Here is a 15,353-nt window from a genome sequence, read left to right as displayed (position 1 = left end):
GGCCCGATCTAGGGGCAATCAGTCCAAAATTTCCAGTTGGTATATAGACACCAACACCAGTTTCAATAATGAATCGATCTCTGCTTTTTATGGTGGTGTCATACATGGCATGCAGGTCTAAGCCTGTGGAACCTGGGGTTGCTCTACATGGAGCTAATGCTCCAGGGGAAATTTCCCAATACATTACAGTATTGCCAATGGTGTTTGGCTTTGCATCAATAGCTGGAGGAAATAAACGCATTAATGGAGATTCAGCATTCAACAAGGGACGGTTATTCAAAATCAACAGTGCCTGAAACAAATCTCTCCAATTCTTATATTTACTGTCAGTTAATTTACGCAGTTGCTCTTTTAGCAAACCATTCATTCTCTCAATAAGGCCTGATGCCTGTGGATAATATGGTATATGAAACACCCATTCAATGTTATTTTCCACACAAAATTCCTGTACCAATCTTCCCTTGAAATGGGATGCATTATCAGATTGAATTTGAAATGGAACACCATAATAGAGCATAATCAATTCCAATGTTTTAATGGTATTCACTTGGGTAGCTTGATTACAGGGAAAGGCCACTAAAAGGCCACTGTATGTAACAACAATGGTGCAAATATATTGGCAATTTTTACTCATAGGGAGTGGACCAATATAATCAATCTGCCAAATTTGAGCGGGTAATTTTCCACGGTGTAAATGTCCTTTAACAATTTGGGGTACTTTTCGCTGTCTAGAATGTTGACAGATAGGACAATGCAATATAGTATCTTTAATCAAATTTAAAGGAATATAAATGCCTCGATCAGCAGCCCACCTGCTAGTGGCTCTCTCTCCAAAATGTCCTGCTTTCTGGTGGGCCCATTTCGCCAATCCCGCCAAATCAGAATCTTGCATGTCCACCACTGCCTCAGCAATTTTAGATTTCTCATCTGCAATGTTATGAAATAATTTGTCAAGGGAGTCTATTGATGTATGAGCATCCACATGAAAGATTGTAACAGTACTTTGTGGGAGCATTTCCCAAATTTCTTGCCATAACTTTTTACCCCAAAGTTCTTTAGAATGCAATTCCCAATTATGAGAATGCCAGGTCGGTAACCAAACCACCAGTCCATTAGCAGTGGACCGGGAATCAGTAAAAAGATGACATATACCAGGTAACTCTTGCTTTAAAACTTGGTAAACAGCATATAATTCAGCAAATTGACTACTCTTTCCTTCACCAGTTGTACTCAGCAATTTTTGTGTGAAGGGATTATAGGACACTGCCTTCCAATACCTTTTCTCTCCTATGTACCTCGTCCTCCTCGGACAGATCATCAAATGGCTTACCCCATTTAACAGGGGATTCCTGTACTACAGGTACGGAGCAATCACTCCCAGTCTCAGTCGATGGCGCCAGCGCCACTTGCTCATGTAATGATGCCACACCTTTCGGTCCCACGCGTGCCCTGTCTTGTATGTACCATTTCCACTTAATCACACTCGCCTCTTGAGCATGTCCAATTCGATGAGTTTTCGGCGAACTCAAAACCCACTGCATTATAGGAATCTCAGGTCTCAAAATCACATCATGCCCCAAAGTCAATTGCTCGGTATCCACCAGAGCCCAATAACATGCAAGTAATTGTTTCTCAAAAGGTGTATAACACTCACCAGCATCAGGTAACTTTTTAGTCCAAAAACCTAATGGTACTTTATTTCTGCCTTGTTTTTGCCACGAGCTCCAATTTGCATAAAGACCTTGCACGGACACATTCAGATCCACATCACCGTCCCGCACAGGCCACAAATCCAAAGCATACTGAATTGCTTCTTTCGCCAAATCAAACGCATCTTGCTGCAGTTTACTCCATTCAAACACATTCTTTTTACGAGTAACTTTGTATAAAGGGGCCAATATTTGACTCAAATGTGGGATATGTTGACGTCAAAAGCCAAATAAGCCAATAAAGCTTTGAGCTTCTTTTCGGTTTCTTGGAACTGCAAAATCAAGAATTTTCTGTTTTACTTGTGGAATCACCTCTCTATGACCTTTATGCCAATTAATGCCTAAAAATTTCACATTTTGTGATGGACCTTGCAATTTGTTGGGATTGATTTCCCAACCTTTTTCACGTAAATGATCAATAATTTGATCTAACTGAATTTGAACTTGATCTTGTGTCTCACCTTGAATCAAAATATCATCCATATAATGACACATCTGAATTTGTGGATTTACAGGTATCTCAGACAAGTGTTCCGCCACCAGCCGGTGACAAATCGTAGGACTATGTACATAGCCTTGGGGAAGACTTCTAAACGTCATTTGACGTCCATTCCATGTAAAACTGAATTGTTCCTGACACTCAGGGGCAATTGAAATTGAAAAGAAAGCATTGGCAATATCAATAGACGCATACCATGTTCCTGGATGCTTTTGAATTCTCTCAATTAAAGTAATTATGTCTGGTACTGCAATAGTCAAAGGGGGTGTATGTTTATTCAATTCGCGGTAATCAACAGTCATACGCCAAGAATTATCACTCTTACGTACGGGCCAAACGGGATTATTCCAAGCAGAGGTAACCGGAGTTATAACTCCTGCATCCACTAGGTCTTGAATTGTAGCACTAATTTCTTCATGGCCACCTGGGATACGATATCGCTTTTGGGAAACAACCTGTGTAGCCTGGGGAATTTTTATAGGGGGATTCTTAAGCGACCAACTCGTACAGGTCTGGATGATATATAACTTTTACTCCCAAATTGATAACACCCGTCATCTAAATGCAATGTCATTCCTTTCAAAATGTCAATTCCGAATATGTATTCCAAGAAGTGGCACAACTAAAATAGAATATTATTTTCGGGGAATTCTACCTATTTTCATTTCAAGTGTAGTTTGCACTGCGGGAGTTTCCTTTCCACCTAAACCAGTAATTGTGAAGAACTGACCTTTGAATTTCTTTGATTTTCCATGAATAAGAGTGGCCTCTGCTCCTGTATCTACCAATGCTCGGGCCCTTTGGATATTACGATGTTTCCAAAAAATTTCAATATCTACATAGGGTCTATTATCTCTATGAGCCCACCTGCGTACTGGAGCTTGACCTATTTCCTAGTCATTTTTATTGCGTTCTGATAACCAAGACAAATCAGGGTAAATGCTCTCATATTTCTTAGACGGTAAAATGTCATGTTCATATCCATTCCCATTACGAAATGGATTCTTGTAATCTGCATGGTACTGTGAATTTCGATTGGAAAATCTGTGTCGATCCTCCCTTCTCCTCATCTCGGGGGACTGATCCCTTTCATCCCTATGTCTGCTGTGAACACGGTCATCTCTCCCCCTTTCTCTTTCCCCCTCTCGCCCCCTCTCTCTTTCACGTTGAGGGGACACATCACGTTCATACCGTCGTCCATCACGACGATCAGAATCATCACAACGTTTATCCTCTCCACTGTCATCAGAACATTCACGGTCACAATCATTCTTTCGCACACGTCGGGCACCCTCCTTCCGATCCAAACCACGCTTGCGAAACATGTCCCACAAGCGATTATTAGGTTCACCATCAATCTCTTCACTTTTCACACCACCAGCCAGTAAAGCAAGATACATATCACGTCGAGTGAACTTATAATTCCCAGCAGTACGACCCTCAGGTCTGGACTGCCTCTCAGGTTTAAGCCATTCGCCCAGCTCACCAAGCTGACGCACAGATTCAAGCACCATAGACAATGCATTGCCAGTCTGATTAATCAACAAAGTCATCATAACCTGCTTATAAGCAACAGGGGAAGAACGGATAATGCGATTACGAACAGAAGATGTTAACAAACCATCCAACAATCTGTCAGATGTACTCAGAAAAATCGCAGTTTTCATCACCTCCTCTTTCAGCCGTTGTGCCGCATCGCGCAAAGTGTACCATGGATTATCATTCAGAGGCCAATCAGATTCAGTAGGATATTTGTGATTACAGCCATCAGTCGCTAACTGAAGCAGACTAATTTGACCAACACCATTATAATTCCGGAAATGATCTTGTACAGTAGAATCAGAACTCAAAGAACAAAATTTCAAGGCATCTCCTGCATCTAACATGTTACCCGCAGCACCCAATTCATAAAGGCGTACCATCCACGTAAGCAAGGCCTTACCAGGCCGTTGTCGAAATCGGTGCAAAATGTCACTAACTTCCTGTTGTGTAAAATCTTCCAAACTCTCCAAAGGAATACCATTTGGATTACCAGGAGCTTGCTGTAACTTTCGTCGAAAAACCGGATGCGCAGAAACCTCAGGGCGAGCATCAGAAGAAGCCCGATCCACAGATTTAGAGGGACAATCAGAACGAGAAATGTCATCAGAATGGAAAGAGTGACCACGGTCCCCGGAATCATCAAATTTGTCACAAGAAGTAGATTTACAGTCACGTCCGGAGCGCTTGTCAGACTCCTCAGCCGAGGAATCAGAATCATTCGAGTCCCAGATATTACCATCCCATTCATCAGGATTCTAATCCTTATCCAGCCCAGACGCACCTTCCGTTTACAAACACGACCACGACGATTCTTATATTTGTATTTAGCAATACGAACAGCAGCCCTTTCGGCTATCGTCTGATAAGTTTCAAGTTTGTCGGCAAGCAATTTGTTTTGACATCGCAAAAGAGTATGAGCATTCTGCACTTCAACAAACTTTTCTTCCATATCCGCATATTGTCTCTGCAATTTAAAAAAATTTCTCATGTACAATCCTGTACGCAGTTAAAATAATCCAACCTCTGCGACCTAAAATAGGAAGCTCCTCACCCTTCACTACTGGTGCTTTTTGCAAACAAGCAATCACATTAGCCGGCTCCGCCAGCTCCAAACAAAAATTCCAGTTTTCACTCAAACCAGTAGAATCGGCCCACTCACGGGCTAAAGCCTCGTAAGGTGATGATTCCCAGCCGGGAATTTCAATAGGCAATTTGAAAGTAGATTTCGACCTTCTCAAAAACATTTTGACAAACCAAAAAGAGATATACAACTATAAACAAATAATATACAAAATGAACTTAGTACGTGCCGAGTGCAAACCAACAAGATAAAAACAATACAGCGCACACAGGCTTCGTGAACAGTTCGTGACGCCAGATGTAACGACTGGATTCTCGGACCAGATAGAATCAGCTCACCAAGACACCACTAACCCAGCGGAAACGTAACCACCTCCCTCCTTAGGACCTATTTACAACAGGTATCTATGTTCCTACCCAAGGATGGGGAATTGGCAATATACAAGCTTAGATCTTCTAAAATACCACACTCATACAATATAGTCTCGCGGCCATATGAGCCCAGACTAATCTACCCTGGGGCAGTTCTGATTACTTACCATTACACACTGGCTACAACCAGTGCTCTCTCAAGCCACAATCCTGTGGGTATCGACACTGTAGCCTCCCAGTGTTCTCATTATTACACAAGCCACAATCCTGTGGGTACACACATCGACCTCAGTCAATGTTCTCATTAACGCCACTTTCCCTAGAGGCGATCTCACTACACACCGTTTCCCTCCGGTGCTCTCATTAACGCCGCCTTACAACGACGATCACTTTCCTATAAATACCTTTAGCTCTTCATATTGGGGAATCTCTCACTATCCACTAGAGGTACAATACTACAATATTATAGATCACACAAGAATGGCCGAATTACACGGTGTACAACTTATTCCCTATTTCAAGAGATCCTCTCTCCCTCATTATTCAGTTACCATTTACCTGGACGGGAATTGCATCTGTTCACATAACAGCACCTGACTAGAAGAAAGGCTAACTTTACCACGAGACAATAAAATATACACACTGGTTCTCTAAGAACGGGGGTATCTTTATTATAACAACAATATCAACAATATAATACTATACTATAACATATAGCCTGAAAAGGAAAAGGAAAGGTTAGAATGTGTGTGTGTGTGCACGCTAATAAGAAAGGGTCGACGTCACCTTATTAATATGAAGTCTGGACTCAGCAGTCATCTGGGTTCCCTTCTCGTCTGTGCCTTGGCTCGTCTTAGGATCACACCTCTGCAGTCACGGATACACGTCTGCACCGCTCTGTTCTGTCTCCTCCGTTTCCCTCCAAGTCACTGGAACCTTCCTCTTATTCTCTGTCTCATCAGCTGCTTTCTCTCTGGCTGTTCTGGACTACTCCTCTCTCCTCTCAATCACCGACTGTCTTCACTTTTCAGCTTCGATCTTCTAACTCAGTTTCTACCATTCATTCTCTCAACTAACTGTTTCACTCTGTATGCTCTGATCTTAATGTCAAAGCTCGCCCGCTGCTCCCACTAAAATAACTTCAATCTTTCTCAGAGAGTATCAGCTTCTCGATCTTTGTAGGACTTCAAGATGGCGACTGTCTGCCCTGAAATAATTAATTGCATTGATGCTAACGACTAGCTGCCGCCTACAGACTGACTGACTCACTACCTCATGCTTTCGCTAATATGGAAGCTTGTCCCTTCATAGAAAGTTACGGCCAGTAGCCTGCCGCCCACCAAATTCTTGTACCTCCCCGTACCAAGCACACGTTCTCAGCCGGCCGACTTTTATGGGCTCTGTGACTTATTCCACCCTTAGGATTTTTTGTGGCTCTGTGAAGCTTGACTGTTATAGGGGCTATATTATGTATTGGAGGGAGAGATAGAGTAGTACTGTCCACCCTTCCGTTCATTACCCCTTCCTTGCCTTCACAGAGCGGGGCCTCCTGTTTCCTGAGCTGGGTTCCAGGAGAGGTGAGGTACACTCCCTGTACTATTCAGGTGAGTAACATTAGTAATATAAATTGGCTTAATTAGTAGAAGCCAGTGCCAGGTCTTTCCTGTTTTGATAGGACTTACTACAATGTATTTCTTGTTTCTTGTTAACAGATGTAAGAGACACCGTTGGGTACAGAGGAACACGATTTTGGACTATTTATGTATATCCTTTACAGATTGTCGTTACGTTCACTTTATGTATGCTGTAGCTAATGCTTAGAACTCTGGCCCTGAAGAAAGCCATGGGATCTTGTCCCTACCGGCTGAAACATGTTGGCCTTGTAAATGCAGTCATATGTTTAGACTGCTTCCTCTGCATTGTTCTTGTTTGTTTGAGGGAAAGGACAAATTACATTAGAGTTTTTCACCTATTGATCCTTTTACCCCTTGTTTTTAACTCACACATCTTTTGATTTTTGCACTGCACTCAATCCCATCTTTATCATTTGTTCATGGGTACCTTAGCGATTGATGGTGCGACCCAATTGAGTAAGGGCGATGGATGGGTCTCATTGATCAAGAGACATACCACCCCATTTTTGGATGACCAAATGAGAACACTTGATCTACATACCTATTTGATGGGAATCCAACACATCTCTGTACGGGTCTTACCAACAATCTCAGTAGGTCCTTCAACAGGTTTGTCCTGGCACACATTCTGATATAGAGACTTATATAGCTCTATTAGCGCCTAACTCACTTATGTAGAAGTTTTGCAGCAGCTCGGAGTACTTGAAGCTCCGTTATAGACCCCCGGTTCTTTTGTTGTTAGGATTACAGTTAGGGGGATATGAACTGGGCAGGTCTTTAAATTTCCCTTAGACCCTTCTTCAATTGTTTGTGTTTTACTGTTTAGAGCAGCTGCCAGCTGCGGGTCTTTCTCTTAGACTACACTTTATGGAGGTAGTTCTTTCGCTAGGGACACTGTGTGCTCTAGTCTGCACCACTGAATCTTCTGAAGGTATTAGGTTCAGTTTCCTTTGAGTCTAGGGTCACCCACCTTCACTTTGGTCCTTTAGGGCTCTCTACAGATGTACCCTTGGCCCTCTGTTTGCCTATATGTGAGTTTGAACTAACAAGCAACATCATTATTCTGATATGGCAGGCACAGCACGATATTGTACTGTTTTGACAGCCCTCTACCACTTCAGTTTTTGAAGTGAGGGGCGGATGATTCAGCCCCCCTCCTCCTCTTCCCCCCTTCCCACCATTGGCTACCTTTCTTTGGGTTAATTTGGGGATCATTATCAGAGACCACTTTGATGGATCTTTATAAATAGACATCAGCTCGGTCGACTATTTCGCGCTTGCAAACACTTGCGCTATGGTTAAATAAAGCACCTTTATTTTTGAACTAGTTCAAACTACAAAGATGGCCGTAATGATGTCATTTTGTAGTTCTTGGGATAACTACAACACAGTGGATTGTGACATCACTCTGTAGTTCAATCGAATCCCGCGAGAGTACGTGATACTCCGCCCCTATCTCTTTTAGAAGCTTCCTGTGGGCAGCCATTTTTGCCTCCCACGAAGCTCGGGTCCTGCAATGAGACAACGCCGGACAGGTTAGTGGCTCATTAGGATTTATTTTTGGCCTTTTTTCTTTTGGGGTGGCATAGACTGGTTCACCTATGTTTCTGGGATATGAGACCAAGCTTGGTCTGTCAAACTTTTGCTAGCCCAGATCTAAACCTGCTACAGTTTAGCTCCATCCTATTGAGGACACTCATATTTAGAGGAAAGCTTTTTACATTAAGTGATGGATCTTGGGAACCTGGGACTTTTATGGGCTCGGTGACTTATTCCACCCTTAGGATTTGTTGTGGCTCTGTGAAGCTTGACTGTTATAGGGGCTATATTATGTATTGGAGGGAGAAATAGAGTAGTACTGTCCACCCTTCCGTTCATTACCCCTTCCTTGCCTTCACAGAGCGGGGCCTCCTTTTTCCTGAGCTGGGTTCCAGGAGAGGTGAGGTACACTCCCTGTACTATTCAGGTGAGTAACATTAGTAAAATAAATTGGCTTAATTAGTAGAAGCCAGTGCCAGGTCTTTCCTGTTTTGATAGGACTTACTACAATTTATTTCTTGTTTCTTGTTAACAGATGTAAGAGACACCGTTTGGTACAGAGGAACACGATTTTGGACTATTTATGTATATCCTTTACAGATTGTCGTTACGTTCACTTTATGTATGCTGTAGCTAATGCTTAGAACTCTGGCCCTGAAGAAAGCCATGGGATCTTGTCCCTACCGGCTGAAACATGTTGGCCTTGTAAATGCAGTTATATGTTTAGACTGCTTCCTCTGCATTGTTCTTGTTTGTTTGAGGGAAAGGACAAATTACATTAGAGTTTTTCGCCTATTGATCCTTTTACCCCTTGTTTTTAACTCACACATCTTTTGATTTTTGCACTGCACTCAATCCCATCTTCATCACTTGTTCATGGGTACCTTAGCGATTGATGGTGCGACCCAATTGAGTAAGGGGGATGGATGGGTCTTATTGATCAAGAGACATACCACCCCATTTTTGGATGACCAAATGAGAACACTTGATCTACATACCTATTTGATGGGAATCCAACACATCTCTGTACGGGTCTTACCAACAATCTCAGTAGGTCCTTCAACAGGTTTGTCCTGGCACACATTCTAATATAGAGACTTATATAGCTCTATTAGCGCCTAACTCATTATGTAGGAGTTTTGCAGCAGCTCGGAGTACTTGAAGCTCCGTTATAGACCCCCGGTCCTTTTGTTGTTAGGATATATTGAGCACCAGACAAGACCACCATGACACAGTGCCTGGAACAAGACACCTCATTCAGAAACAGAAAGGGAAAAGCTAAGCCTAGGTTAAGTTTAAATTTGGCCGCGTGAAAAGTGTAATTTTGCGTTTCGCTTGTTATTCAGAATTTCCAAAGTTATGTAATTACATCACTTCATATAATTATATGCTATTTGCAGTCAATATTTCTGTGAGTGAGCCGTTCACAGTAACAAATCTCCGCATGGGAACAGCAGAACACAAGCAACTGTTGTTTGTGGGCTATTGTTTTTGCCACAATTTTTTTTTAGCACAAAATGCGTTCTCACATTGAAAATTGCCTCAAAGACTCAGTTTGTTCTGAACTCTAGTGGTAAATCTTGGCGTAGCAAATTGTGTAATTATGCATAAGATCGTGTAGTTTTGCTGACATTTACCATAGTTAGGCAAATTACATTTATTTTGCACATCTTTAAAGCAAACCTTGCTAACTAAAGGCCCCTAATATCCTATAGTCAAATGAAACAGGAGCCCAATTCTCCACTGCACCAGCAAAGCCCATTATGATACAGACACAAACCCCTGTAATTTATGGGAAGGCAGCGTAACAGAGCATGAACAGCGCGAACACTCATAGGGGGATATTCTCAAGAACGTGTAATAATTACCTCAAAATTAGCTTAACGAAACCCTTCACATCGCAGTCTATTGCAGGAAAATAGCGCTGTGTTAATGTCGTATTCTCAACACGGCGGTACCATGCGATAGGCTCATGATAACGCATCAAATGTCTGCGATAAAGTCAATGCGATGCCTCAAAAATGCGAAACACAACCACAAAAAAAGTTGCGTTGAGGCCAATTGCGATACAACAATCAGCAAAATCCAGCGACAGGCCTGCAATTCACACGCATCAAGCGGAAAAAGGCACAATAGAAGCAGAACAAAAACAAAGGGAAACAAAAATAAGCTGCGCCGCACCATGGATGCACCCGTAGGTAACAGAACACTACCATCAACTGAAATTCAATTTGACAAATGTGAATGCAGTCAGAGTGTTGAGGAGGTCAATGGAGGAGGCCAAGAGGCACTGGCATGATGTGAAAAGCCAACCCAAGCTCAAACCCACTGCCAACAGAATGCAACAACGGCAACAGGAGGTGGGAGTCCTGCGCCACAGGAGGAGCTGGAGGAAATGGAGGCCACAGTCATCAGTGTGGAGGTGGTGCAAGGAGTTGGGAGAAGGACACAGCTCGATAGGACCTGCGACAACATCAACAGTGTGAATAACGACCAGGGCCTGGGGGACAAGGGGAGATGGGCACAATGGCACACATGCACAACAATGTGTAGCACACTGCACACCATCAATGACCTAGGATCATGTCCCTGATCCCAGTGGCACACTGCAGCATACACACATAGCAACAACAGCACATCCACATTGACGACAATGTGGTACAAAGTGCAAAACTGACACTGCAGAACAGAGGACATAACTGGGTCCGCTCACACGCAGAAACAGGCCAATAACATCTAACAAAGTAGGAAACTGTGATATGGAAATGTACGTGTACAACCTCACATCCGTCATGTAGTCCAAATGTCCACTGTCCCGCATCAAATATTAAGCACCTCCCAAACAGTCACAATGTACATTGTCATACAGTCTGCATGTAAACAAGAACAATGCGCCAACATAAATGTCACCACAATGTCAACATGCATCTCCTGTTCACAATGCAGAGGGACAAACAACACCTCCAGCAGAGTAGACCAGACAACTCATCAGTGATGCTGGAGAGGACCACCACACCTTCGACATCGACGCCCTACAACAGCTATTGGACATCTTAGGTAACCCCCCTCCAGGGGCAGGACAACCAAGCTACATAGAGGAGACCCCAGCCCCTGCACAGACCACACAGCAGGAAGCACCCACCAGCACAGCTGACTCCCAACACTTCACCGAGGCTCACATCGCATTCCAATGCCAGGTGTCAGAATGCCAAAAGGAGGTGGCAGAACAGGTATGGGTGGGGTCAGAGCTCATGGAAGCTGAACTAGATCACATATGTGGGTGTCTAAGTCCCATCAGGGACAACCTACACCCCGCAAAGGAGACCCACACTGCAAAAGAGACACATGCATTTGCACATTTCCTGTACTGAACCACGCCTAGACCCCTGGAATTATCGTTCACACACCCACGCTGGACCTGCTACGACGGCACAGTCCACTCCCCATACGTATTGAGTGGATGACGACAAAGCTACATGTCCAAGGTCTTACATGCTGCCTGAAGGACATGGTTGCGTCTGCTGTACACAGCACAATGTAATGTTGTAGGGCCTGGGGCCCTCATGCATATATTATGACCACACAGACACACGCAGAAGTGAAACTGGCTTCGGGCAGTACAGTGACGCCTGTGAGGGATGTGTGTGGGGTGAGTGTAAGCCAGCCCTCACGGAGTGGTTGGTGCTGGCAGCAACTTGAACTGTGATCACTATTAAAACAGAAACAGAAAACACCAGCCTTACAGAAACAACTGCGAAGCATCATGGTAGTAGCCAGAGCTAGTACAGAGGTAACCCAATATGCAAACAGAATGGTCCGTGAGCTGCAGTGCACTGAGGTTGGGGCACTAGAGCAGAGCGGGCTCATGGCAATAATTGTCTAGGATTGTTTCCCTTTGGAATATTCCTGATGCTGCTGCAGTCGGGTGTGTCACACCTGAATCATCTTCCTCATCATTGTCCCAAGTCTCCCACACTGCCTCAGGTGATATTTCTGTGTGAGCTCTCCACAGCACAAAACTCAGAAAGGGTCCATGAGTTGTGGTCCACAGAGTTAGTGCCACCTAGACTGCTGAGCAGGGTATCAGGCAGATAATGACATCCACGACAGGTGTGAGTAACTCTGTTAGTCTACCAGTATGACTGTATCGACTCTGGCAGTTGGCATTTGGAGGTGGTCCTGCCGGAGGTGAAATGTGCCTTCTGCGGTGATGCGACATCTGGGCTGGTCAGGACTCGATTTGATGTGTGAGCACTGCTGGACCGCGGATGAGGCTGGAGGCAGTGGACAGCGCAGTGCCACAGACACATGGCGTTGATGACCCCACGGCCATCGACCCAGAGGGCATCCGATATCCTATCAGATAGGGTCTCTGACTTGAGCTGCACAGAGTTAGTGGCCCAGTATGCACTGCGGCCGGCACAGGCACACCGACACGGGACTCTGACTTGTGGTGCACTAGAGGTAGGGCCACATGGACTGAGCGGTTCCTCATTGAAGGTGAATGTGGTGGAGGGTTGTGGGGGACAGTGGAAGGTGTCCTCTAGGGCATGATGCAGCGGGCAGAAGCCATCTGCAAGCGGCAAATTGAAGAGTGGAATGCTACAGCCTTGTTATTACCACCAAGTCGGTATCAGCTACATGAGGATGAAGACAACCCCCAGTCCATAGACTCAGACGCCACTAAAGTTCAAACAGAGAATGGCCAAGAAAGTTGGGAAAAGACTTAATGGCACCGGAGCTGAGAGGGAATGCAGTCTGCAAATAGGACTATACAATGACATAAACTCTGCGATGAATAAATCAAGACTCAGTCCCAAATGTGTGACCTACTCAACCGCAGTGGAGGCCGGAAGCTGCAGTCAGCAGGGGCCCCCAGCCACATGTCGTTTCCTCGCGATGCAGAGTTAGTCACACCAGGGCAGTTGTTGGTAGTATTCGATCACCTCCGTAATGATGTTCCTTTTTTCCTCCTGACTGAGACGTGTCTTTCTCTTACACTTCTCCTTGCATGCAATGAACAATTCAAGACTCAGTTCCAAATGTGTGACCTACTCGAGAACAGTGTGGGCCGAGGGCAGTAGTCTGTGAGAGCCCACACACATGTGTGGTTGTAATGCTATATGCAGACATGGTGGCACCACATCGAAGGGAGTATAGTGATATAAACTCTGCCATACAAAATGTACTCTGCCATAGTGTAATCAAGACTCAGTTCCAAATGTGTGACCTACTTGTCCGCTGTGTATGCCAGTGAAGTATGTCAACGAGAATGGAGAACTACTGGCCTTGCTCGCGAAGGTCGTGATGGTGTGAGCAGGCTGCCAAGGTCACGGTACTCAGGCTTGGAGCTTGCACCGGCACGTGGTGGGCCCTCTTCGACACACGCCGGTGTCAGCAGGTGAGCAGTGAGCCCTGGAAGCAGGGGCAGTCAAAATGGGTTTGGGACCAGCGGCCTGGGGGGCAGCAGGTGCAGAGGATCGCAGGCAACTCTGCTCACAGCAACGGTGTCGGCCTCGTGGCGGGGTGAGAGGCGCCGGCCTGGCAGACACGTTAGGCATACCAGAAGAGAACCACACCCAGAGATACATGCTTTTTATTCACACCCCTACGCTGGCCTGGAATACGCCGGGCCAGCCCACTAAGCTCACTCTTACAGGATGGGACGTAACAAGCTACATTTCCACAATCTTCTCCACTAACTGGGGTGACATGGTTGTGTCCAACCAGCGGTGAATGTCGACATGGATATGTGTGTGATCTACATACTGCAGTCAGGCCATCACATCCACGCCACACTTGGCACTGTGAACATTCTCATTCATGGGTCACTTGCCTCCTTCACACATGCCTGGTCCCCAGCTCTCCAACAATCTGGTATTGTGTGGCTGAGGTGCCATGCCGTTGATGGCTTATGTACATGGCTGGCTCAGAATCCCACAGAAAGTTGTGCTGTTGTGTCTGGTGAGTGGGCATGTTGTTTGGCATTGTAAGTGAGTTTGTAACATGTGCATTCCCAGTGTTGTGAGTTGCATGATTGTGGAGTGGAGGTGAGTGGTGTGTTCATTTGGTACTTGACAACAAGCAGTGCATTTCCATGGGTGCCATCCTGGTAGTGCTGGTTGATGATGAACTGTTGTTAGATGTAGGAATCATGCACACTGCCTGGGTGGTTGGCGACGACGTTGGTGGAGATTCCCTGGTGGTCCACTATTGCCTGAACATTGATGTGTGTGCTTTCTGTTGCAGTAATTGTGTGCAGGGGGCACAAGTAGGACATGCGTGCAGTCAATTGCCCCCTAACATGTACGTGAAGCCAGATATGGTGAAGACACCTTGCTTAGTCTCCAGCTGTTCCTGTGCAGTGTTGGGGAAGTATAGGTACTGGGGTACCAAACTGGTGAGGAACTTGGATTGGGCTGACTGTGAGACTCCTCCGATGGTTGTTGGTTGGAAGGTACCAGAGGCCAACAAGTGCACCACGGCCAGCAGCTTTGTCTGAGGTGGGATGTTGGTTGCCCGCTATGTTGGTCCCTCCAGCCTGTGGGCAATCTTGGTCAGGATGAGGAGGATGGTTGTCCTTTTGATCCTGTAGTGGACAATGACCAGTGGCGGTTTCTCCCGGAGGGCGTCGGGGCTCCGCCCCGTTCCCAAAAGCTGCTCATTGCTTCATTATATTTGTTTTCAAAAATACTTTTTTTTTAACATGTTCTAAATTTTGGCTCCAATAAATCAACACAGTGACAGCAGTCACTGACTGTCAGCATGTCTGCCCCAGTAGACCCGGCCACTCACCAATACCGCCGCCGTGAGGCATGATTATGACATCACGTGACTGTGGGATTGTGAGCGGTCTAGTAGTTGGGTGGGTGGAGTTAGTGGGCTGGGGGGAAGAGGAGGATCCAAGGGATGGGCAAGTCAGTTAGAGTAGGGACGGGGACCTGAGAGCACCTGTTGAATAAAGCTCTTAGATAAATG

The sequence above is a fragment of the Lissotriton vulgaris genome, chromosome 4_1, assembly GCF_964263255.1.
Source record: "Lissotriton vulgaris chromosome 4_1, aLisVul1.2, whole genome shotgun sequence".
Classification (NCBI taxonomy): Eukaryota; Metazoa; Chordata; class Amphibia; order Caudata; family Salamandridae; genus Lissotriton; species Lissotriton vulgaris.
This window is presented reverse-complemented; position numbering follows the sequence as displayed.